The sequence below is a fragment of the Ostrinia furnacalis genome, unplaced genomic scaffold (assembly GCF_004193835.3).
Source record: "Ostrinia furnacalis isolate ACB-3 unplaced genomic scaffold, ASM419383v2 OfSCF0682, whole genome shotgun sequence".
Classification (NCBI taxonomy): Eukaryota; Metazoa; Arthropoda; class Insecta; order Lepidoptera; family Crambidae; genus Ostrinia; species Ostrinia furnacalis.
In genome coordinates, this window is record NW_021130921.1 from 236632 (window position 1) to 263586 (window position 26955).

The 26955-nt window shown below is 37.2% G+C and overlaps 2 long non-coding RNA genes across 2 annotated transcripts; one reads left to right on the forward strand and one right to left on the reverse strand.

Annotated features, from left to right (window-relative positions):
• Positions 1 to 1883: 1883 nt before the first annotated feature.
• Positions 1884 to 26311, reverse strand: LOC114366785 (uncharacterized). The gene is made up of 3 exons (XR_003657051.1): positions 26301 to 26311; positions 23660 to 23662; positions 1884 to 2470 (listed from the first exon to the last, which is right to left on the reverse strand). It is a non-coding gene; the product is annotated as an uncharacterized LOC114366785 (long non-coding RNA).
• LOC114366784 (uncharacterized) lies at positions 2944 to 3686 on the forward strand. Its single transcript, XR_003657050.1, has 2 exons — positions 2944 to 3044; positions 3656 to 3686. It is a non-coding gene; the product is annotated as an uncharacterized LOC114366784 (long non-coding RNA).
• Positions 26312 to 26955: the final 644 nt, after the last annotated feature.

The following is a 26955-nucleotide window of genomic DNA, read 5'->3' on the forward strand; positions in this document are numbered from 1 at the left end:
TTGTCTCTTCTAAGATAAAATTATCCAGAGGTTCTCAAATAGGGGTCTATAAATGCGGCGAAATGGTTCCAGTAAAGGATGGTACGGCAGTGTTTGCTTCGCGCTCAGCTTGGCGGATACTTAATTAGTGTGACAAAGTGTAAACAGTAAGCGAAGTAAGTACTAAACGGAATTGTTTTATGGCTGTACCATACCAAAGTAACCAAAAAGTTCGCAACACGTCTTTGTTACAATTGGAATAAGATTGTGTTGTAAATTTTTTGGCCACTTTGTGTATCGCCAACTATTTGACACTGACTGCACTACATACTACTACTTGACCTTACAACAAAAGTCTATGACCCTGAAAGACGTTAAATCCCCTTTTTTTAAAGTACGAATTATTATTCGTATACAAAAACCGCGACGCGAAATAAAAGATCGAAAAAAGAAATTTGAATAAGAATGTCTGTAGCAGCAAAAAACCTTTCTTTCAAACTATATTACTTTTGGAAACAATTACAGCTACTTGTAATTCACCACAAGGATCCGTAAAGCGGGTAAGGGTTGGTGCAGACTTGATGGAAAAGAAATCACGTTGTTACAACAACGATTTATAAGTACTGCCTTTGTGCAAATAGTATAATGTGAACTGTGAGGGAATTGGTTTTAACAAAATTTTGCAAAGTTAAGTTTAAGAAACTCTTACATGTGAATTTGAATTCAAAAGCTTATCATATCTGGCCTAAAATCACCGTCATACAATATCATGAACGACTGAATAACGACAAAAATATCGTCTAAAATGTAATAAATTTTACGATGATTTTGACGTCCTCCTACTTCGACAGAAAATCGTTACAAATCTAAAATAAGACTTCTCAGAATATTTATTAAAGGAGCAAATGTTATCTTCTTTTAAAAACGTTATTAATAACACGCGGAAGCACCTGGATAGAGAGCGCAGGACTGGTCATTGTGGAAATCCTAAGGGAGGCCTTTGTCCAACAGTGGACGTCATTTTGGCTGAAACGAACGAATCCTTTACAGTTTTTGTTTTAAAGTAGGCGCACACCGTTGATTTTTAGCTGGCCGATAGTTGTGCCTGATTTTAAATTGTATGAAGAATCGGCCAAATCGAATCGGCGTAGTGTGCGCACTTCCATACATGCCCATACTGATCAACTGCCCGACTAAACTATCGGTCGACGAAAAATCAACGGTGTGCGCCTACTCTTACTAACATTTCTTCTGTAAATCTTATGCCTGTAATTTAGTACCCAAAGAATTCAAATTCAAATTCAAATTCAAAATTCAAATAATTTATTTGTGAAACACAGGTAAGCAGTATGATGTACAAACAAGATATGTGTTCAAGCCGTGATCAGCCTTGTCGGCATACAAATGTTAAAGCGTGATTTTAAGTATAATATTATGTTAAAGAAAAGTAATAATGAGCAAATTAAATGTCAAAATCATAAATGTCAGTTAAATAAATTGCAAGATTAAAATAAATTAATGCAGGGCAGTCAATCGGTTATTAGAGTCAATGTTGTCAAGGAAGAAATTGTAGAAAAACTTTATTTAAATTGTAGGAACTCATGTACTGAATAAAAACTGTTACTGACCAAAAATATAAATAGCTTTTGTTTAAAGATTGAGATATCAGTGCACTCTTTAATATGATTAGGTATTTTATTATAAATTTTCGGAGCCATAGCAAAAACACCCATGTCGTAGAGGGCTGTCTTATATGACACACATCCATCAACGGCTATAAGAATATTGCGATTACGCGATCTCGGTATTATTTTAAACAGGGAAGGGTTATGTCTAATAAATAGAGCCAGCTCAAATATATAAAGGCATGGCATAGTCAATATTTTTAAATTTTGAAAATGAGGATATATTTATTTAATTTACTTAACCAAACAGCCGCTTTTGAGATATTTATTTGACTAAGAAATTCAGCACATTGTCAAATCTGGTGGTGAGAGCAAACCTTTGTTTTAAGGCTTCTCTACCTCACTCAAGCTGTTGAGAGACCTGTGAAGATTACGATCAAAGATTCTATTTCTCACTGCATCCAGAAAGTCACTAATAAGGTGCAATAAAAGTCAAGTTGGAATCGCGAAACGTGATGCCTAAATTTTGATCAAAAAAGGATTTTCAAGCATAATAATTAAAGTAATTTATCTAATTCTTGTATGTATTTCTTGTTATATTACCTTAGTAAATATCTAATCTATAAATTATCTGTCATTTAATACCTTCTTACTAATAAATAGTGCGCAATATTTCACCTTAGACGACTTTCAACTTTAAATAAAATTTTAAAATTTTGAAGTCACTGCGGAGGCAGAAGATATTCATTAAATGGGATAAAAAATTACAGTTATTTATACTTTCATATAAGGCACAAATCCCCCCCTATTAGAACTTCGAAACTAAAAAAAATTTTTTTCCCATACAACCGTGCTCCACCCTATTGCTTATCATGCCTATGTTTCATCAACTTTAAAATATGGTATTATATTTTGGGGAAATTCTACAGACAGGGAAATAGCTTTCAGAGCCCAAAAGAAATGCATAGGATCAATCTGTCAAATTAAACCTACTGAAAGTTGTAAACCTTACTTTAAATCCTTAAATCTGCAACGGGGCGTCTTAGCTAGCTCAGTCTGACACCCCGCTCTTTAGTACTAAGTCCCAGTTCGCCTTCTGCGATGAGGGATGTGTACCTATCCAGGATGCCTACAGGGATATTCGACCAAGGAAACGCACAATCAATAACACAATGGCACTTATAATTCAGGTTCTACAATAGTTTACTAATTCTAGTTTCACTGACTCTAAATTACTATTATTTAAACAATGAGTAAGTTATTCCACAATTGCAAATCTACTATGACAAGAGGGATAGCGACGCGCCCGGTTCGCGTCCCGAGACTAGTTTACGTAATCCGCGAGAGGGGCGGCGCCCTGTGCGAGGTTTAGCGAGTATTAGTTTGGATACTTATAAACTAGGGGGGTAGGACGGTCCGCTCACCAAATCGGTAACCGAGGTCAGGCCTGGCTCACTCCGCGCGGCACATCCGATAATTACCTACAGCGAAGCGCCCCGCCGGCGGGTATTATATCAGTAGAGTGTCACGCGCTCGCTCGTCAGGACGCTGGCGTGCGTTGTAGTATGATTATAATTCTATGAATATTGTGTCGAAGTATTATTTAATATTGTGTGTAGAAAGAAATATTGTGCGGCGTTCGGGTGTTTAAATTCGAAAAGTAATCTACCGGATTTATCTTTTTTTTTCGCTTCCCAAAGATGCTGAAAGGTATGTTGGTCATGTAGTTAATCAATAATTCTTAGGATAGTATAGGAACCTAACCTACTATGAAGGTTTTCCATAATGAATGCATACTTACCTACATACGTACCTCATTACAAATAAGTAGATTAATTATTTTTTCACTAGACAGCAACCCTAACAGCGTAAGAAGAGTTCAGAGACACGCGATAGAAAGAGACAAAACTTGTAGGTGAATAAAATTGTAGGTACGTAGTGCTGTGCGAGCTGAATTCCACTGTATCGCGTCGTAGCAAGACTCGCATTTATTTAAATCGTCTTGCGGAGTAATCCTTCTGTACCTGTACTATTACTTATTCTGTGCCGAGGTCAACGAAGTGGGGGTTCGAGTACCAAAGGTAAAAAGGCTTAGGACCTACGTGGCGAGTGGGGGAGGAATCCAGGAAGGGTGGCAGCGGGATTGCTACCGCAGGTCGGGATTGAGTAAAGCATGCACTCGGTAAGGATTGTAATGTGTATACAGGCAACGATGGTTCGCTCGTGTCACGGAAACCGCGCGAGCCGAAAGTCCTATCGAGCCAGGTTAGTGGGAACAGTGAGGGTAGCTATTCGCTAGGGACTCTTGCGTAATTAGCCGTAGACGCGCGCGCGATCGTCTGGCTGTTACGATGGCTCCCGAGCGAATGCTAGGCGCCCGCGGTCGCCGCCGTCTCTTATATTAACTCGGTCCGTGCGGCGTGCGGCCGCGCAGCCGTAGGGTTGTCAAAATCTCCGCGCTCGGTGCTAGGGCTGTCGATGCGTCGCNATGTTTATTTGTCAGAAGAAATCCTCCTTTATTCTCAGTACATAAAAGTATACGACACAAAAACAGAATATGCTCAACTGAACACAAAACAGCATTGTTTACAAAAAACTTACCAGGTATGGCACCGCGAATTTATAATAAATTACCACATACCATAAGAAATAAAGAAGACTTATTTATTTTTAAAAAAATCCTACACGACTTTTTAATTGATAAAGCATACTACTCAGTTAGCGAATTCCTCCTGGATAGATCCATTTAAAGACATTATTCTACATAAATTGTTTGTTTGACCTTGTTATTATCAAATCTATGTGACAAATTGACATACTAATGTAATATTAAATTCTATCTACTAAATTTGACATTGTTAATTATTATTGTGACATTTAATTTAATTCTTTTGTATAATTTCTTGAATCACGAAAAATTGATTCTGTTGCATGCCGATATGGTATGATGTAGCTGAACAATATATTTTTTATGTGACCTATAATATGTACCTACATTATGCAATAAATGATTTTGATTTGATTTGATTTGATTTTGATTTGATTTGAGGTTTGCAACTGTCAGTTCTCTTCAAGCCACACATAGCACGTATACACTTTTTTTGACACCTAAATACTCTATCCCATTTAGTAGCATTTCCCCAAAAGATTATGGCGTACCTCAATCTGGAAGCTACGAAGCCATGGTAAGACGTGACCAACGCAGGGAGATTTACTTTTTTTGATAAGTGGTAAAGACTGTATGATGACTGGGAAAGTTTCTTACACACAAAATCTATATGACTTTGCCATTTTAAATTGCTATCTATATGTAGACCCAAGAATTTTACGGTTTCAGTTGAATCCACTACTTTGCCACTATGCACTATGGGTAAATTGAGAGTCCGTTCCGTTCTTTGCTTAAATTCCATAATTTTAGTTTCAATTCAATTAAAGAACATCATAATAACTGTTCCCGACGTATATAGATCCAACTGAACCCCGCTGTATTACTTTACAAGGCGAACTGGATTGTGCCGACTTATTGGCTAATAAATTCATGTGTCGATGCTGATGGCCCCACGGTGCTTTAAGGAAATCGGTGAAATTTTTCACGAAATAGGATAATAAATATTAAAAGACGTTAGCTACGCGTTTTTCAAGCTGGGAATTCAAATTGCAATCGGGTGTATTGCCAATAGACGGTTTATTGGTTTGACTTTGGTGTTTTATGTGGGAGTCTCCATTGGCCACTTTTTACGCTGTTGGTTTAGTTTGGAAAGAATAATGTTCTTAAGGCTCAACACATTTTAATGTTACACAATAGTTTTACTCACTCTGTTCCGGGCTTTACACCGACTTCAAACACAGCAGGCAGGGTAGTAAATAACATTTTATTAACATAACACAAGCATTAAGTTGCTTACTTTGGGGCTAGCTGGCGCTGTGTGAAATTGTCCAAAGATTTATTATTATTATATTTATTATTTTTGGGTGATAAATTAAGTTTCTGAGACAGAGCCATAAAAGAAGTAAAAAGTAAAAACAAAAAAGAAGGAACAAATGACTGACATTAAGTTTATACCCGTAATACACAAAAGTGCACCATAAGATGTCTAAATGGGGAAACACACTTCATGTAACAGAAGTAGACTATACAGTAAGACCACGTCTGCTTGAAGTGACATCTAAAAATCCTCTTTTCCGGTCATTAAGTACTTGACTCGACATTATGACAGAGTAGGTATTCAATAGTAGTAGTACCTAGTACAAGAAATTGCTTTAAATGCTTCCTCAATAACTTTCGCAGCTTCAGATATAATTTATTGAACCACATCCGGCTCGAAGGACCACATTTAATGTAGGAAGATAATTTAAGTCAGACGGTAGCAACTTAACAATTGCTGATATGTCAAAAACAAAGTGGGAGAATTTGTCACTTGTTGTTTTAATTGAACTTGCTGTTTACATTTTTACTATATCCTAAAAGCCAGAGGCTCCGTATTTAGGATTGTGAATGCAAATGTCATCATTCACGGGATAACATACGAATGTTGCTGATGTTATTGCATTCTATCACTCATTTCGTATGACCTCTTATGTTGCCCATAACTTTGTACCCATAAGGCTACAAAAGGATATGGGGAAACGTAGGTAGATGTGGTGTTATTATGATGTTATGTGATTGTTAGAAAAGAAAAATGGCTCTCAGAATAGAGGTAAATTAAAATAGTGTCGAGCCAACAGTGAAATTGACATAGTTTTTAGGTCTGTCAAAAAATTCCGCTTAAAATGCTAACTCAGTTAAAAACGATTTATTTCTTGGAATTATTGCTTCGTTAAATCAACGAATAGCTAACTTTTCTGCGAATAATCCTGTCGTAATGCTAAAAATAAAATAAAAGCATTAGTTTCTGAGATTTGCTCGAACAACACAAACTCGGCTTAGCTTTGCGTATTTAAATCTAGGGCTAAAGTACATACATCAACGTAAGTAGGTACTAGTGTTTTATTCGTCCAACACTACGCTGATAGTTTATGTAATACTAGCGACCCGCCCCAGCTTCGCATGAGTGCTAAGTATAAACATTCCTCTTGAATCACTCTATCTATTTAAAAAAACCGCATCAAAATCCGTTGCGTAGTTTTAGAGATCTAAGCATTATACATAGGGACAGACAGCCGAAAGCGACTTTGTTTTTTACTATGTAGTGATTTCAATAAATGTGATTTTTATGGGACACGAGGCAAACGAGCAAACGGATCACCTGATGGTAAGTAATTACCGCCGACCATAGACACCCGCAGCCCCGGGAGAGTTACAAGTGCGTTGCCGGCCTTTGAAATGTGAGTTACAACACCTCTTCTTGAAAATTTGTACTTCATATCGGTCCAGAAATACCGCAAATATGTAGTAGCATCCCTGTTAACGTCACAAAAAATATTCCAGCCAATTTTCAACTCTGTTGACGCGAAAACAATCGGAAAACAGACAAGTTTTACTTACATTCGCCCAAAAAATCACAGCTCGGATTGCAACCGAATGACCATCGACTATAAAAACGGGGCCTGTCATGAGCATTCGGCACGCGTTATAATTTGTGTACGGTTGTTTATTACTTGTTTTACAACCGGCCAATAAAGATACCCGTAAATTCTGGCACTTTTACGCTTATCATGTAGGGATAAAATCTGTGGAAGATTTGTATGGAACGATTATGAAAATTTAAGGTACCTTTGTTGCAACTTCAAACGGTTTTTCTCGACTGTTAAAATAGCGAAATAAAGCTATTAATTGCAAATTAGTTCCATAATTGGTCAATGTCAAATATGTAGGTTTTTCTTTAATGGTATTTTTAGCCATAAAACCGCTTAAATTGTCAATTAGTGGGTGGTTATTTTGTTTGACTCTTTTAAGAGAGTAGAATAGATAGAGTAGGTTATAAAGAGACTCGGCTGTCTACACATACAGCTCGACATAAGTATACTGAAATAACGTAACTGAAAAGATTTTTCAGTACTATTCGCGTACCTTTTTACGTTTCTCAAAATTCTCATCTTTCTACAGTTGCCACGATTACATTATATTTCTACACTTTAATTTTCTTCAGACTTCATTATTTCTACTGCAAGCAAGTTTTTCAGATAAATCTACGCTCAGGAGCTAAAGCTCGTTGAAAAAGCTCAACTATTCCCGATATATTAAAGTCGTCGTAATGAACTATTCATAGGGTTTTACCCGACTGTGCTAGAAAAAGGGGTATGTTTTTTAAAGAACCGAGGCCATTGCTTAGGAGCTACAATGGTTGCTAACTAGCTATTAGCATCTAACTTGTGCTACTGGATGAGACGATTATGCGATATTACTGCAACTACTAGTTTTTGTTTTTTGTGACCTTTTAGCGGTAAGGCCAGAAGTTAAACGTAGTTAAAAGGGGATAAAAGAGTTTAAACAATGGATGAAGTATACAAATACGAATAGTATACGAATACGTTTTTTATTTGACTTCTTTTGTCTTCTTCATCTGGTTTGTTTTAATGATTTGTAACCTTTTTTCTTAGCAAACTTCTGGAATATACTTACTATTACTATACCTCATCGTAAGCTAAAATTAAATATGCTTGTGTTACGAGGTTTACCACAATAATCAAACGGTGGTGGGAATTGAACTCGCGTTCCTCGGATCACGAGTTGGCCAGTGGGACCCCTTCACCGTTCCGTTATCATATGACTAGATTTTCGTTATTTAGCAAAAATAAAAATCAGAATTAAAATAACAATTTAAACTCCAATTAAAAAGAATAACGATACGAATAAGATCTTCAAAATACACTGGCGTCGCCACAGAAGGACATGGGCCAATTTTGTGCATCGCCACGACTTGCGGTGGGACCGTTGTTGGCTACAAAATACGCGTGACCCTTCTCACTGGCCATTATGGCCGTCGCTTAGGCTTATGGTCACGCCAGCTGGCCCAGGCTTAGAGCGGACAAAACAATCTTTATTACTTGAAAGCTCAAGATATTTTACGTTCCTTAACCCTTGGAATGCTTGACCTAGAAAATTAGAATACTGTGACGGTCGCTTTTAAGTGTATTGTAATCTAATAGTAATTTAATACTTTAAAGGTTAAGGTAGTGCTATTATTTTCTTGGTTTAGAACTAGACAGCGCCGCATGACGATGTCCATTGTGAAAAACTAATAATTCAAAATAATGAAGAATAATAGAATTCAAAGTGGAGCGATGATGAGTTGTTTTTACATATATAAGAAAATATTATTCTGGTAAAAGTACGTATGAACACGATTTGATTTTTTATTCCACTACCTTGACTTTAATTAATCATTCCACTACATATGATTATTTAGTGTTATATTAAAGACAAAGAAACGACTAAGTGGGCAAAGCAACCAACTCAATAAGGAAAATGATTGAATGATAAATCCTTTCTTCCAAAATTGATCAATATTTTCCTTGATTTTTTCCCAAAACTCATTAATATAGATTTCTAAATTAAGCTCCATAGAAATTTGCCCATTGTTCTTATTAATGCTTCTATTTTAATGGACATAATAATGTAAATTAATTTAGGCAAATAACGTGCTTAAACATAAGAGATGAAGGATTACTTTGGTTCGAATTCTCGAAACTCCATTGACTAGCTATTATTTACAATGGATCCAAAATAATTGTTTTTGAGGATACTGAAATAATTGTATTAATATTTTATCATACAGGGTGAATATAATGGTATCCAAAATCAAAACATCAAGTTTTATTTATATCGCTTCACTTGAAGCCGAATACATAGTTAGAGATCAAAGTATAGCAAAGCTTTTACAATCTTTATTTTATTAATTATTAAGCTTGTAAAAGATTGATGTTAATATTTTTTTTTTTTGCAAAAATCAATTAAATGTGTATGAGACCCCATGGTTAGAATAACCTTACCTTTTCTTATGTCAGTCAAAATAATAATATAAGTAAGTATATTTTCCACTAGCTTTCCGCCCGCGGCTTCGCCCGCGTGGAATTTTGTCTGTCACAGAAAAACTTTATTGCGCGCGTCCCTGTTTCAAAAACCGGTATAAAAACTATCCTATGTTCTTTCCCGGGACTCAAACTATATCTATGCCAAATTTCATCAAAATCGGTTGCGAGGTTTAAGCGGGAAAGCGTAACAGACAGACAGACAGACAGACAGAGTTACTTTCGCATTTATAATATTAGTTGGGATTATGATTTTCTAAATAACAGGTAATCATAGCCTGAGACTAGATTTTTGTGATGCTATTATTAAAAAATTAAGAGGGGGCAGTTATTTTAACATTAATTCATAACTTGTCAAGTACATGACTCTATTTTCTCTACAACATTCACAAAACTTCTTATGTATTCGCAGTAAACTAAAACACAGCTCGCATTGTAATTTTTTCACCCTGTTTATTTTAACCGGCATCGCAATTCAATAATAAATTCTATTTTCATAACAACACTGTGACATTAGCAAATTGAATTCTATCATTACACCCACACAGTATAAACTGGCATTTTCATACAGGAAAGTTCAAATTATCTGGGCTTATTTTAGGCTAGTTTCACTGGCACGCGATAGACACTCCAACCGAGTGGGTGTTATCTTGAAGAATTCTACAGGCAAAAGCAGTTTCATTCTAAAATTATAACACTTATAACAACTACAAAATGTAAAGATTATCATCATCATCATTTCAGCCACATATTCCCGTGGATATAGATTCTATCGCATTCTTCTACCACTTAATTACACACACTACTAATTAGTCTACTATATTTTGCATTACTACACTCTACACGTGATAACGTAGTTTCAAGAACTACTCAATTACACTACACCCTGTATTACACTAGCTTCGTACAAGACGCTAGAGTCTCCTTATGAAGTCATATTTCTCTTACACTTTAATCTCGCAAACATTTTGGCCGTATGCATACACACAGACAGTTATTAGGTCGTCCATTCAGGTCGCAGGTGTAATAGCCCGAAACTCGGACTGGTCTGTGAATTTTGGCGGCAAACTCACCTGGGCTCGGGACAGTTTTTGTTGGTTCATTAACGTTATGCTTTACGCCTCTTTAGAGTGTGTAAAAATGTATGTTGGGCGGAATTTTTGATATATTTACTTACGGGCATTATAGCGCACGTAGAAAAAAGGCACCATTTTCTTGCTCGTAAACAAAAAAGTACTTACGACAAGATTGATTAATAAAAAAATTGGGTTTGTAAAAGGAAACTAAAGAACAAAATTCATTCGTATTTTATTGTAAACATAACAGATATCGTTTATTCACTTCTTTATAATTGTCTCAGTCCTTTGGCTCAACGAATTTTCATTTGATTTTCACCAAAATAATGTTGGACATAAAAACATATTATAATTATTATTATAAGTAAGTATTCTACACGTAAATAGCCCAAAATAATATTAATTTATACTGGTATTAGATAAATGAAATCGCAAAAAATCATCACGTATTAAAATTAATTGCTCAAAATGAAGAGATCAGTCCTATAACATTTGAGATTATTAGCTAATTAATTTTAAAGAAAGCCATTTTTCTCTTAATTTTTCCTTTGAAGGAATAAGTATTTAATTAAGAAAGCATTTGGATTGAGTCGTGTTCCTCTTGCATTTATTATGATCTATATCCAAGAATTACGGTTTAGAATTGACATTACATTTTAGGAGGATACTGATATTTTTTTAATAAAGTTATTAATTTTGAAAGAAATTAGTAATTTGACATGAAACTAAATCTTCTCCAAGTCCTCACTTCTTTTGGAAAATTGTTTTTTTGCCTACATCCAGCGCCTTCTTGCAACCTTTACGAGGTTCATCTGTATGTGGTACCTCCAGAACCTTGATGCACCATCGGCCGACAGTTCTTCGTTTTCGAAACCTTCAGATTGTATTAATTCAGGACTAGGCACAGGCAGTAAATTTCAAAACTCATTACAATGTACACCGCATCACACCATCCTGAAAAAGGCTAGTATTTCAGCACTCAAACATTTATAGCGACGCACTAAAATTTCCATATATCTCCTTTTATTAGTTCTTAAATTCTGGAATTACACACGGTTCAATTCTGGACTGGTATTTGGTTTCAGGTCACGATCGAACCATTATGTGTGCCTCAAGTTTTTACTTCGTGCGGTAAGTTTTGTTAATGTTGCCATTTTATTTCTGCCACGAATATTCTTTATGGATTCAAAGCTGAAGTTGAAGTACTAGTTTTGGATTAGCCATGTTTTATGTATGGGCTTAGATAATAATTTTGTTTGACAGGTGATATGAGTATAATTGTTATATCCTGCGAAGGCTTTTTTTAATTTTTTATAAGTTACACACTTACCCTTACTAACTTAAACTACTTTAAACAATATATTAATGTAATTTTAAACTTCTGTTTAGCGAGTGTGTAACTTTTTATTAGTAAGGGGCACAGGTTGTGCTAAAATAGAAAAATCCCCACATCAGATACTGAGATGTGTAGGTTGTTGACTCGTCAAGAATTGGCACTCCCTTTGATTTTTCCGACAGCAAGTTTTGCAAATCTTCTACCGCATTACAAATTGAACAGTTTGGGGCATTATTTGGGGAGTCAGACTTTTTCGCCCACGCAGATTTCACGCTCTATTTTCCCCGTTTTAATCCTTTATACAGTATCATACTCTACCAACGTAAATCGATAATTTCCCATTAAATGAGTTCCCAGCCCAATACTTTTGGTCGCGGAGGCAGATAATAAAGTGGAACAGTTGCAAATATGGCGCGAACGGTCGATTGAACGATTCACCCGCTCCCGCAACCGCTGGTAATCAAATTGGAACCGTATGCCACATGCAAAGGAAATGTAGAACAGATTATTAGCAAGATGTCGCATGGAAGTGGAACGATGGCGGCTGCTACACATTTAATTCTAACTAGATATTCTGCCCTTCGTTCGTTTCAGCCGAAAGACGTCCACTGCTGGACAAAGGCCTCCCCCAAGGATTTCCACAAAGATCGGTCCTGCAAAGGTGGTCGCCACTCAAGAACTTTCCTTATAACAAATTATATTCAAGTGTGGTGGTTGGAATAAAGGAATGGCATTACCGAAGAAAGGAATGGCAGTAATATTGATGTCATTATTATGACAATATACAAAATTATTCTGCTACATAGAACGCTCTACTTACAAAATTACTTTTATAATAGCTTCTAAAGATATAGATTTGACCTAGGAGAATTTTTTTATTGTTTGCATGCGAAATCTTTTCCCGACTTAACTGTGAAAATTAATTAACCCGGCGCCAATGACGTGAAAATAATTGCAAAGACGATGACCCCGGGTCATATTGACCCATATTTCTTCGATCATTTCATTCAGGAAATTGAACAAGTAATCTTAATTTTAATTACTGTCCATGTACATATATAGGGTTCTTTACTGAGTTAATAAGACAAAAATAAAACGAATACATGAAATAAATCATTTTTTATGAATTTTTAAACAAAACATTAAAAAATCATGTATAGAAACACATTGAGTCTATATTTTTTGTTTTTGGTAAAGATTTTTAGTATTAATAGGAATCAAAAATGTTATATAGTGAAAAAGAGATAAAATCAACTTCTTATGTGCAGATACAAAGAGATCAGTCTTCTACTTCATCATTCAGAGCCATGGAACTGCTGCAACTGGTGCAGTATGTAATCAAATGGTCTGGGCATGTAAATGTGGCATGACGCACTTGCCGGCGTAGTACTAATGCAAGGTCGAGATTATCCGAAGACTGAGTACACATTACTTGCGTATTTTTCACATTTGTTGCCATTTCTAAGTTCTGGCTATTACAGCCTGAAATTCTTCAATCTCGGAATCCGACTCTTCCAGCAACGCTTCATTCTTGCTGGGCCGTTTTACAAAGACATTTTGACTAAAACTTAAAAAAGAACAACATAAGCTAGCATTAAACACAAAATAAGCGAATAAAAGTAAGTCACAAAATCACCGCGCCACCTATGACGCCGGGTCATAATGACCCGTTTTGATTTGAAGCCTATGTATCTCGCTACTCAAGCGGAGTAACACTGAGTTAACTAACGGAATGGACTTAGGGAGGTTGTATCTCCAGCTATACGAACGCTCAAACCACAAAATGGACGCAAAAAAAAATTATGAACGTTTGAAAATGCCTCGGGTCAATATGACCCAGCGTCATTGACGCCGGGTTAATATCATTAATATAAATAGTTTTGATATTATAATTTCGTTTGAAATTATGATGTCGTCTTTTCTTAATAAGTGTAAAGTCAGAGTCAAATAGTTCGTGACACCCAAAGTAGCCAATAAGTTCGCAACACGTCTTTGTTACAATTGGAATAAGGTCGTGCTGTCAACTTTTTGGTCACTTGGGTGTCACAAACTATTTGGCGCTGACTGTACCATAATATCTCGCCTCAGTAATGACTCCATAGAGCGTCTCGTAGTGCAGGGAAAAGTTGAAGGCACCAGACCACGTGGTAGATCACCAATTAGATGGACGGACCAGATCAAGGCCGCAACTAAGTGTTCGGTTAGCGAAAGTGCCCGGAAAGCTGCAGTCGGCGAGAATGGCGCTGTATTGCGAGGAACATCACTCATCGTGATTCACAATGATGACCACGACCACTCTAACAAGAGTGTACCGACTGAGAACAAGTGCCATATCAGGTTAGCATGTAACACACACGACTGTCTGTTCTCCATCGGCTGTGGTTGTACAGAGCCGTATTACCCTATCATGGCGCAATTAAGCGGATGAACTTTAATTGAGCTATAACGTAATTGTTTGAATTAAAAGCCAATTGAGGGATTACGATTTGGCTCTCGTTACACCGTAAAATATTATTGTTACGTTTTACGGGGTTGTGTAGAAATAACGGGTGGTATTTGCTTGCGGAATATTTTTCAGCCTACGTGTTTATTTTGTTTGTAATTTTGGTTTTTGGCACAGTTAAGATTATGTAGTTTGTTTAATGTACTATTTAGTTTTCTATTATCATGATTGAATATAATTACAAGTTTTCTTTGTTTTTCTACTTGTTAAGTCCTCTGTAAAAAAGATAATTTTATTTTATCCATTATTTTAGATTCTAAAACGTGTAACGAACTATCAAAGAATACTTTCTGACATACGGAGACGTATTTTGAAATAATTTGCTTCCAAAATAACACATGAACGATTATAGTATACGAATGAACTACTACGAATACATTATTCTTGCCTTAGGTATGCAAATTGAAATATTCGAATTTTGCTTCGATAACAATCGCTATTTCAACTCCTCTTTAGAACTAGTACTGACTTAAGTAATTCTTAACAAGTGTGCCAGTGGCATTACAGGCAAAACTAGTTGATATCTAATCTCACCTTTGAGATGCAGCCGTTTTCAATTGAAAGGGATAATGGAGGCCGTTATCAATTCAAATTCAACGTCACGGTGGCTACGTCATCAGCATAATCCAGTGCCTAGTGAGATATCATTGTATTCTAGAGTCGTTTAAGACCCGTGTCACAACATCATGACTCGCCTAGACACGACCAATCGACTCAGATCTATGACATTTCTAGGTGTATACCTATGTAAGGGCCAGCGCAGACCTGGCGAGGAACGGGACTATTCCCACCTCTCGTTCCCACCACTGCAACTCCTGTGTAGCCAGGATCTACAGCTTGACCGCCACAAAAACCAAGTTTGTCCCGGGGGAAAGTTAAACTGTCATTGGACCCGCAACGTGTGGCGCAAACGCAAGCCGTGTGGTGACGGCAGAGTAGAATACATTTGTCACCAACCCCTACTCTTCCCGCGGGTGTCGTAAGAGGCGACTTAGGGACTACACATCAAACAGAGAATGGGCAGCAGCGCTCTCTGAAAAACATCAATCTTTTAAACTGCGATCTCCAACCCGCCTGCCAAGCGTGGAGATTATGGCAAAACCCTCCACTATAGTGGAGGAGGCTCATAGTCCAGCAGTGGACTGTAAAGGGCTGTTGATGATGATGATGATGGACCCGCAACGAAATTAATCAGAAGAACATAGGAGGAGTTCGAAATTAAGGTTCGACTTCCCTCCATTGCAAAGCGGATGACAGGTGACAAACAAAGGTTTAAAACCTTTAAGAAAAGATTATGCACCACGGACAATAAATTAAATTAAGGGGGCCTATCTTATGAGCAATTAGCAACTACCTGCCAATAATATTTTTCACAAAATCGCTGACCTGGCGAGGAAGTGTGGTTTTGGTCGCAAAGCATGAGATTGTAAGCGTCGCTAAAAGTGGCAGAGACAAAATTAAATGACCGAGACAAAGGACTTAAACAAGAGACCGAGACAAAAGCCCGAGACAAGAGACCGAGACAAGAGACCGAGACAAAAAACCAAAACAAAAGACCGAAACAAAAGACCGAAACAAAAGACCGAGACAAGAGATCGAAACAAGAGCAAGAGACCGAGTAAGGCCGCTACCATTACCTGACTTTAGACAATGTAAAATCAACAGTTTACAAGCGAGATAGAGACGTCAAGGGGGCATAAATTTAAGTATTACGTGAGGCGTTTAGAGGGGGAAGAGGTCAAGGATATAAAAATCACCATCATTATCATCATTTCAGCTATAGGACGTCCACTGCTGAATATAAGCCTCCTTCAAAGATTTCCACATTGCCTGGTTGGTAGCGGCCTGCATCCAGCAACTTCCAGCTACTTGCTAGAGCTCACTTCGCCCACCTACTGTCTTTCAAAGCTGGAAATGCTTCTCAAGGCTACTAGCATGGTCAGTTCGAAAAAAAGTATTTTTTTAATTTGACGTGGCTTTTTTTTAACCGTAAGAAAAAAATAGAGTCTTATTTATTACTAGCTTTCCGCCCGCGGCTTCGCCCGCGTGGAATTTTGTCTGTCACAGAAAAACTTTAGCGCGCGCGTGCCAATTTCAAAAACCGGGATAAAACTATCCTATGTCCTTTTCCGGGACTCAACTATCTCTATGTCAAATTTCATCAAAATCGGTTCAGTGATTTAGGCGTGAAAGCAAAACAGATAGGCAGGCAGAGTTACTTTCGCATTTATAATATTAGTATAGATAGAAGCATAGATTTTCTTCTCGGTCTCTTCACCACACCTCGCCAGGTCTGCGCTGGCCCTTATAAGATAGCCTCGGATCTAAGTTCGCTGGTCTACTTGTGTATTGTGTTCTGAAGGTGGGATAAGGGCTCCAAATTGTTTTACGTGATGTTATATTACGGGAAGTGATTTGAATCACAAAGCTTGGTTTGTGAATACTATGTTTGTGAATACTGTTTGTGAATACTATGTTTGTAATACATTGTTTGGACAAGCGTCAACAACTGGATAAGGTTGGAATTGAATAAGTTACGTGGAGTAGTTATATGCAAATAGAAAACCTTTGTCATACTGTAACAATACCTACATATATTTATGTCATTTTATTAATGTTCTGTAAGTTCGTTATTCCTTTCAATACCATTATATGTATCTACCTAATTAAAGTAATAGAATAATTTTGTTTTAGAAACATCTCACCTTTTCATGTGTTGTGGGTCTTAGTTCGTTTTTGAAGTGGAGCACACCTCATTTAAAATAATTTACTTATGTGATTAAATGCTCCTAGTTTGATAAGATATTGCAATTTTAAACCCACTGAAAAGTCCAATACAACTTTACAGTCCACAAAATAATAAATAGATTCTAATAATTTCATTGTTCTAGTCTAAAAATAACCTACTTCTCTACTAATCGCTTCATAATAACCAAGTAATAATACAAAAAATAACTTACAGTTATCATAACCGTTTACAAAAACGACGAATTGAAAACGTAACACTCATACGGCACGGTTCCAAATGCCGTAAAGATAGTTTTAGTGGCCCGTACGTTTAGTGCCGTCATACGAGCCTTCACAATAGGGATGTTATGTATATGTAGTTTCGGTTATGGATACGGTTACGGATATAGGAATAATAATATCATACCGGTTTTGGTATATTTTTTTATTTACCGAAAGTTTCGGTTACGGTTACGGATATCTGTGCTTTAGAACGCAAATTACAATAGTTGTCTAACACGGTTCATTCATGGCCACACACTTTACATCGAATAAAAAGTAATAAAAAAATAAAAATTGATACTAGATGGTATAAAGGTAAATCAGGCTATTATGCCTTTATAATGCTAAACAAAAAAAGCAATTTTAAACTACCTATATCCGTAACTATCCGAAACTTTTGAATCGGTTACGCTTACAGATATTTTTTATTTCGGATATCCGAAAGTTTCGGTTACGGTTACGGATATCCATAACATCCCTGCTTCACAATTTTGTTTTACGGCGCGAAGCGGAGTGGCTATAACGCGAGCGCCGCTTTGAATTGAAATTTTCTAATTCATTTCTTATCATTATTCTGTATGGTTACTGTTTTATGCACGTTATTATGAGATGTGACTTTTCTTTTATAACTGTTGATGATCAAGTGGCAGTGAGCGGGGCACATAGCTCGTAGAGACGATGGCCGTTGGGGCAGGAAAGTTCTCGAGTAACCACGGGCTTGAAGACGTAGCGTGGGCAGGCCTCCTACTAGGTGGACCGATCTGGTAAAGGTCGCGGGAAGAGCCTGGATGCGGGCAGCGCAGGACCGCTCATTGTGGAAAACCTTGGGGGAGGCCGTTGTCCATCAGTCGACATCATTTGGCTGAGACGAAAAAAAACTGTTCATGATAAGGAAGTGTCACCTTCTACCCTTGTCTACTAACCTAAACACGATAGCATATTATTATTTAGTAGGATTGTAGTCAGTGCGATATGACAATCGATTTAGGCTGATGTGCTGTTGTCTCTACCTTGTTTTTTACCTAAATGACTGTACATTTAAGATTAAAATTAATTTTGGAAGAACTTGTTTCGCAACGTATTGTGATTTTGCAACAAAAAAGAGCGCCATTATTCTGTGCCTATTGTACAACTTTTAAATCATTATAATATTTACTTCAGTTTTAGAACGTATAATGTAATGTAATATTCGCATGACTTATAAATATTAAGTAGCAAAAAAAAATTATTTTTACTCCTTATCCCAAATTATCAACCTTCTAAAACATGAAGTTGATGTTATTCAACAATATTATTTTAGCCTCAATCAAAAAGCTAACCTCTTTACTGGAAACATTTCGTGGACCTTTAACGTCCTTTATTTTTAAACAACTCCGTAGCTCTATGTGGGAACATCCATCTTTTATTTTATTTACTATTAACCCCGTAACTCCAATGTGGGGTAACCAAAGTTCTTTAGCAAATATTGTGTTAATTACAAGTTAAAAAGAACTCGCATTGCGAAATTTCAAAGCGCATTATTCTCGCACAATTCTCCAGTTTTCAGCTCTCACCATAATTACATTCGTGTGTTTTTTCTTTGGTAAGAAAAAGAACATTAGGCGTTAATGACTTTGCCGCATCGACGCATGTCCCTGTACATATACTTCTTTCATTAAGGGCTTTGCTAAGAATTTGTTAAAGGCTTTGTTTATGTGTGAAAACTGGCAGTAGAGTTTATCAAGCTAAACTCTGCATTGTAATGTGTTAGTAATAGGAGTTATTTTGCATCAAAACTAGATTCTGTAGGCCTAGGAAGGGCGCCACGATAAGCTTTTATCACGGCATTTTATCGATTTTACGCGATAAGCTCATAAATTTGTCGAATAAAATCAACGATAAGATTTTATCACGTCACGTATCATAAGCCAGCTAATGTGCTGTTGACTGTAACATTTACGAAAAAATATTATAAAATAAAATATTTCCGCCTCTAATCTCGTTCTCACCACTGTGCAACCAGGATCTACAGAATAGCTGCTAGTAAAATCCAACCACGGCCAAGTTTCAGGAAAGTTAAGCTTACTGACCCGCAACGAAATTAATCAGAAGAAAATAAAAGTTAAGTCAAAGAAAACTAGCGCCGCGCCGTTTTGGTGGCAATGCTTTGCTCTTATAAACGTCAAAAATAAAATCTCTAAACCTTGCCTTTGGTTTCGCATGGGTGTTTATTATACGTATAAACTTTCTTCTTTATCACTCTTTGCTGAAAATTGCATTAAAATCCGTTGCCTAGTTTTAGCCTAGGCGCAGACCATCGATTTTTCGACGGCCGATAGTTTAGTCGGGCATTTGATCGATCAGTATGGGCATGTATGGAAGTGCGCGCACTTGGCCGCGACTGATTTGGCCGATTCTTCATACAAATTAAAATCGGGCCCAACTATCGGCCAACTAAATATCGATGGTCTGCGCCTAGTCTTAAAGATCTAGGAAAGCGTACAACCAGCGGGAGTGACTTTGTTTATAATTAGAAAAAGTTTCAAACCTAACAGAATGGCTCCTGTGATAGTGTTAAGTGTAGCAACAAATTACTGAGCAGTCTCTAAGGCTGGATGGCACCATCTTACTTTAACTTTGACAAACGTCAAAAATCAAACTCCATACAAAAAACACCGGTTATCGTTATAGTCACGGTCAAAGCTAGATGGTGCAATTCAGCCTAAGTTAGGAAATATTACAGGTAACAGCTAAAATTTTGGACAATTAACTCAAATCCATTAACGTTGGTGCGAACCACAGATTGTGGTCAAGGTAACTGCCAGAATTGTCCGAGCCGACCGCCATTACACTGATGATCGAAACCGCACTCCAACCGTTTGGGTGAAAAGGATAATGGCACGGCTTAAGAGAAAGGTAATATCCGATTGGACACGTCTAGCTGAACTAAATTTTATATGAGAACAGTTCCGTAACTATCCAAGGGCTAATTAATACTGACGTACGGACTTCGGTAGTATTCGCCTTTTAAAGTTGATAATTTAGATTATCCTGCTTTCGCCTCCGAGATTTATTTTACCATGTAGTACCCCTGTACGACAACCCAATCCGCACACAATATTCAGCGTAGTAGTATTAAAAAACAAAAGAGCGGGCAACCCCACCCCTACCACGCTGTGGGCTCGGTGTCCGAGCGGTCTCATTCCTTTGTGCGCACGCGCAACGACCGCACGCAGTATAAGAAAAATGCTTAAGTGACGTCACCAGGACGTTTTTACCGACAAAAAACGTAATTATTTTAAGTTGTGCAGTGTAGTGACGAGAATTAGACCCAACAAAAGGTTGGTTGTAACAACTATTTTGTGCAAGTGCTCGTACATTTTTATTATAAGCGTTGTGACACGACGCGTAACTTTGACCCATTTTTAGCTCCAAGTTAACGCGCGATGTTAACCAGTAGCCATTTTTTATGATCAAACGAACTTACCAAGTGAAGTTCGATCTAAATTATCCTGTTTTCGCCGAAGAGATTTAAGGTCCCTCCCAACCCGAAGATTTCTATATCTTCTTCCCTGGAGGTAAACGTCAATGTCATCTCTTCTCTAAATATAATGAGACCGCTCGGACACCGAGCCCACAGCGTGGTAGGGGTGGGGTTGCCCGCTCTTTTGTTTTTTAATACTACTTCGCTGAATATTGTGTGCGGATTGGGTTGTCGTACAGGGGTACTACATGGTAAAATAAATCTCTTCGGCGAAAACAGGATAATTTAGATCGAACTTCACTTGGTAAGTTCGTTTGATCATTCAATTTAGGTGTTGAATTAGGGAGTGTACCTACTCATAAACTTATTTATTTATCGCATAATAAATCTGTATTTTTAAATATTTTTGAAGGGTTCCAGCTGAAACAAAAAACATCATGAAAGGTAAGTTTTTTTTTGCAAAAAGGCTTTTATAAAGCACTATTACCTACACATCCCAAACCCAATATTACTCTAACCCCATCATTGCATCGGGACATTAAATAAGCCAGTGCTGAGAAGAAGCAGCGCAAGAAACTCAGTCACTATTGTCAGCACCTTTTTCAGGAGAATTTTGATGCTAACTTGACTAGGCTACTTTTAATTTCAACAAGGCACTGCACACTTATTGTACTTTAAAATCTCTAACATACACGTTCTTGTAGGTACCTAACATTTTCGGTCTTCGCACTTACCCCGATTAGTACCCGAAAATCGTTAGCGTTCATCTATCAAACTGTCGCAACCCTTCATTGTCTGGAAGTCCATACAAACTCGCTGGGGGATTGTGAAGTTTGCCTTGATGTATTTGTTGAGTTTCTTGAAACAACGCAATGGGCAAATTGCTTTTGTTTTGAGACTGTATTCAAAGTGCAATTAATAAATTATTAATATCGTTTAGTTGCATCTGCGTAGGTCTTGGGTTCGATGCCCTTACGTAGATGACATCAGGGTCATAATATATTTTTAATTAAAAAGATGCCATGTTAGACCTTTGATCTCTCTACGACTGACATGGTTTTAATCCTATTATTTTATTAAACGAATGAAGAAAGTTTCTCATTTGTCCCTCACGAGATTCGAACTTACAGCCGCAGGTGACAATTCAATGAACATTAAATTCTTTTAAACACTTCCTTTCACATTATGATAAATGTCGTTAATACGGCTTTAGAAAAAAGCAAGATTCTGTTTCAATTTTACTCGAAAATTGAACCTCAATTTGAAAGTAGGCTTAAAGATGACAGCATTAATTTTCCAAACCAATAAACACAAAAAGAACTCATTCATTTGGGTGTGTTTGATTCAGTTTTTGTGACTATCGTAATAAGGTCGAAATTACCTCCGCAGTTGTATTCAGGAGAGAAATGATTTATACTGTCGCTGTGGCGTTCACGCGGCGTACTTTCCTGGTAGAAACGTCGGAAATTCGCGTCGACATGTGAACATCTGGGAAGAAATATAATGCTGGTTGTACACTTGCAAACTGGCTTGAGCTAAGCCTGAATATACACTAGAGAGCTGACGGGAACCGGCAACCGTGAGACACTGACACAGGCAGTAACAGCTCTAAAACTAGATTCATACTTTGCTAGATGCAAATGGAGGATTTGGACTATTTTTCACGCTAACCGGGTTAAGGACCAATCATTGGCTTAAATATTTTCTTGAGCGTAGTATATTGTTTCTCTTTGATGAATGTTCTACAAAAAATGTAAAGCTTTTGTTATGTTTAATATGCAGGTATGTACAATAAGTAGATATTTGAGGTAAGTTAAAAGTTTTCGAATGCTTTATAATTTGAATATTTTATACATAGTTTTTCTAGATGGAGTTCTAAAAAATATGGATGTAATTAATTTATTATTATGGTTAGAAATCTTGACCTATCATTCTATATTTTTGTATTTTTGAATACTATTTGAAATCACGTGTTTTTAAATGGTGTTTATGTGCTTATTTAAAGGCTTTGTGTTTATGGCTCAAACTAGAATGTTGTCCATTAAGACCTTGTGATTAAAGTCTTACTTTTCTCATCGCTCAGTTTCTCCTCATCTCTGGTGGAGACACACCTTAGCATTCGTGCCATAGGCTCATTAAGGGCCAACTTTCCGTCTTGTCTGATGGAGGCTGTAGTACTAATTAGGCCAATTCCAGCGACGCTAGATTTACGTAATCTGTGTGGAGAGTGGAGAAAGGAATTGTGTTTGCTAATAGTCTTAGGCCCGGTTTTTTGATTGGTAGTTAAAATAACCAATGGTCAAATTTGACAGATGTCAAATGACAAGTGGTTAAATATCAGAGAAAAATGTTTTTCGAACAATGGTTAGCTTGACTTTTAGTACATTTTTTAACTATTTGTTTACATTTTGTTAATATTTAACCATTAGTAGCAAAATTTAACAATTAGTTATTTTAACTAAGAAAAAAAACTGGGCCTTAGATGTGCTTTTGTTTTTATTTTGTTGACTAATATTTAAAGAAAAGGAAGGAAGGTTATTTTAGCTTTGCTTCTGTGAAGAATAGGTTGGATTATTTTAACTTTAAGGGATTTAGAATGTTCGTTTGTTTTTCAACTTTTTACCTTTTTTTTTTCAGTTGTGATTTTCAAATGATACTTACCATGGGATGCAAGGACTATAAGGGGTTCCCAAACACTTGCTAAAGAAATTGTATTACCTAAAGATTTACGATGGCATTAAATGAGTTGGGAGTGCACTTTATGGTAAAAGGAGTTAAAGTAATAAACTCGCATTTCTCATTTAATTTTGTTCTTCAAACCAATACAAAAAAGACAAACCAGTTTGCTCTGTATCATCGCGTGCAAAAGAAAAACTACAGAATAACGCTTGCAAAAACGCTTCCGTACCCACAAGCGTAATAAAGCTCGAATAACAAGTGCTAAAATCCTACAAAAAATGTAGCGCAAACCGAGTTATTACGACGAGACCTAAAAAAGAAACGTTTACCGAAAGAATTTCATTAAAACTCAGACCTCGGATCGTGTAAACTGGACGCGAATTTTTGACACTTGTAAGGGAGCTTGCAGACGAGCTACAGTATATTGACGACTGCTTGCGACATCAGTCAGCTGATATCGCCGACAACAGATATTCCAATTAGTCGACCGTCACCAACATCATCATCATCATCATGATCATTTCAGCCATAGGACGTCCACAGCTGAACATAGGCCTCCCCCAATGCTTTCCACGTTGATCGATTGGTAGCGGCCTGCGTCCAGCGCTTCCCTGCTACTTTTACGATATCGTCGGTCCACCTTGTAGGTGGACATCCCACGCTGCGTTTTCCGGTACGCGGCCTCCATTCCAGAACCTTGCTGCCCCATCGGTCGTCAGTTCTGCGTACCATGTGCCCTGCCCATTGCCACTTCAGCTTGCTAATCTGTTGCCAACGTAACACGAATACCGTCGCTGGTCGCCGACAGTCGCCGATATGCATTTCTCTCTCTCGTCACGCGACTCTCAAAAACGGGCAGTTACTAACGTATGTCTCAGAGTGTGTCATGTCATGACAGCGCAAAGCGCGAGTCAGAAACAGTCACCGTCAGCCGCCTACTGTCGCTGACAGTTGTCTACAGTCGCTGACAGTCGCCTACAGTCACTGACCGTCGCCTACCACTATCACAAGCAGTCGCCGACATAAGTCGCTCGTCTGGGACCTCTCTAAGCTGGACGCGAATTTTTGACACTCGCAAAGTGTAAATCGGCTTGCAAGGCGCGAAAATACCTGGATATTTTCCAACCTTTGTTCGGGTTAGGCTCGCCTTACAATGAATTGTTGCAAAATGTTTTCAAATAATAATATTTTTGATTGTTTTGGTGAATACAATTGATTTTCCGTAAATAAAATCGTTTCTATGAATTCTTATAAATAGACTAAAGCATATGACAGAAAATGTTATATTCATAAGTATTATTTTTGGAATCAGATTTAAAAGACAAATCTAAATGCGAATAAGATAAATATAAAAATTACTATTGTAAGCAATATAAAAAATATAGGTACCTAATGTAACACTTCAGGGACTATAATAATGTTGGGTATTACTGGTACTACCTACTACACTCGCGAGCAAAAGTTAACCATTTTAAAGATTAAACTTTTATCTTTAAATTGATACCAAATTCATTTAAATCACACCAGTATTTAAAAAGATATCCCGGCTGATGTGAAGAAGTAACGAAAAAGACATGTATCAACTGTTTGATACGTCGCGAGTTGCGGCCTATTTACCCCCTATAAAAGCACGCGTTTTCGGATTTTTGCTTTCACACGTTGATTCATACACATCTCCGCTTCTTTTGACACTTTACCTGGGATTCTACACTTTCAGAAGCAGCACAAATCGTTGCACTATTGTAAGAAAGGCTCAGCCAGCGGGCTGTCGCACGTCAGCGCCACATAAGCCAGTCCTGGGTTTCGAAAGTTTCAAGACGCTTTCGGGAGACTAGTGGCTTTATCCCGAGACCAAGTACTGAACAGCGCCGGTGCACATCGCAGAGGGAAGACCGTTTTTTCATGTCAACCTCTCTATGAAATCGTTATTTGACTGGAATCGACGTCCAGCAAGAGCTCAAAAATGTTCGTAGGATAGCTGTTAGCGAGTAAACTTTCGAAACCCAGGACTGGCTTATGTGGCGCTGACGTGCGACAGCCCGCTGGCTGAGCCTTTCTTGCAATAGTGCAACAATTTGTGCTGCTTCTGAAAGTGTAGAATCCCAGGTAAAGTGTCAAAAGAAGCGGAGATGTGTATAAATCAACGTGTGAAAGCAAAAATCCGAAAACGCGTGCTTTTATAGGGGGTAAATAGGCCGCAACTAGCGACGTGTCAAACAGTTGATACATGTCTTTTTCGTTACTTCTTCACATCAGCCGGGATATCTTTATACTGGTGTGATTTAAATGAATTTGGTATCAATTTAAAGATAAAAGTTTAATCTTTAAAATGGTGCCACTTTTTTTGTTCCTAACAAATTCGTTAGTACACAAGATCGCGTGGAAACAACTTCATGTAAGTGATTCCATACTTTTGCTCGCGAGTGTAGTAGTAGATACTTGTAAGTACACTAAAGATTGTTTTACAACCTGTAAGATATTTAAAAAGCTTTTCTTTCACAAATTCATCGGAAATCTAATCCTACTTTTTACTAATATTACGAGAAATACGAAATTTTCAATGTCTGGATGTCTGGATGTTTGTTACTCTTTCACGCAAAAACTACTGAACGGATTTTGTTGAAACTTTACAGTATTATTGTTTGTAACCCAGATTAACATATTATTATAGGCTATAATTTATGCCGATCTGTGACACTAAATTTCACACGGTTGAAGCCGCGGGCAAAAGATAGTTATACATAGTTCCACCACCAAAGGTTTCACTAAGTTTTCAATATCACCAGTGGCCTCCTGCAACTGCAAACTTAAGTCATAACATTACAGTAATGACGTCATTATACTGCGCTGCTGCAGTGAGAGGCCGTTGCAATTAAATTTAATGCGATAGGTACTCCATTTTCGCCGCATTTAGACCTGGCTCAGGGGAAAGCCCGCTAGGGAAAACTCTGCTGCAACCGGGCGAAGTGCGATTGCAACAAAAATATCGTGTTTTCTTTTGACAATGGGCTGTTGTGTTCGTTGTAAAAATAATATTAATGTGCCATTAAAATCTGTTATTAAACCCTGTTGTCAAATTTTATCAAATTTTGTTTAACAAGTTATTAGTCCGAACTACAATTTTAAATAGACAAAGAAACATGTTATTTTCTATTTAACCGACTTCAAAAAGGAGGAGCCTTATCCAATAGGATATTTTATATGTTTTTCTTGTTCACATAACACTCTTATAACCCTAGATTTAAACGGTGAGCGGTGACCTGGGCAAAATGAGTATAACCAAGTTAAAATCTTCTCAAGCATTATACCTAATT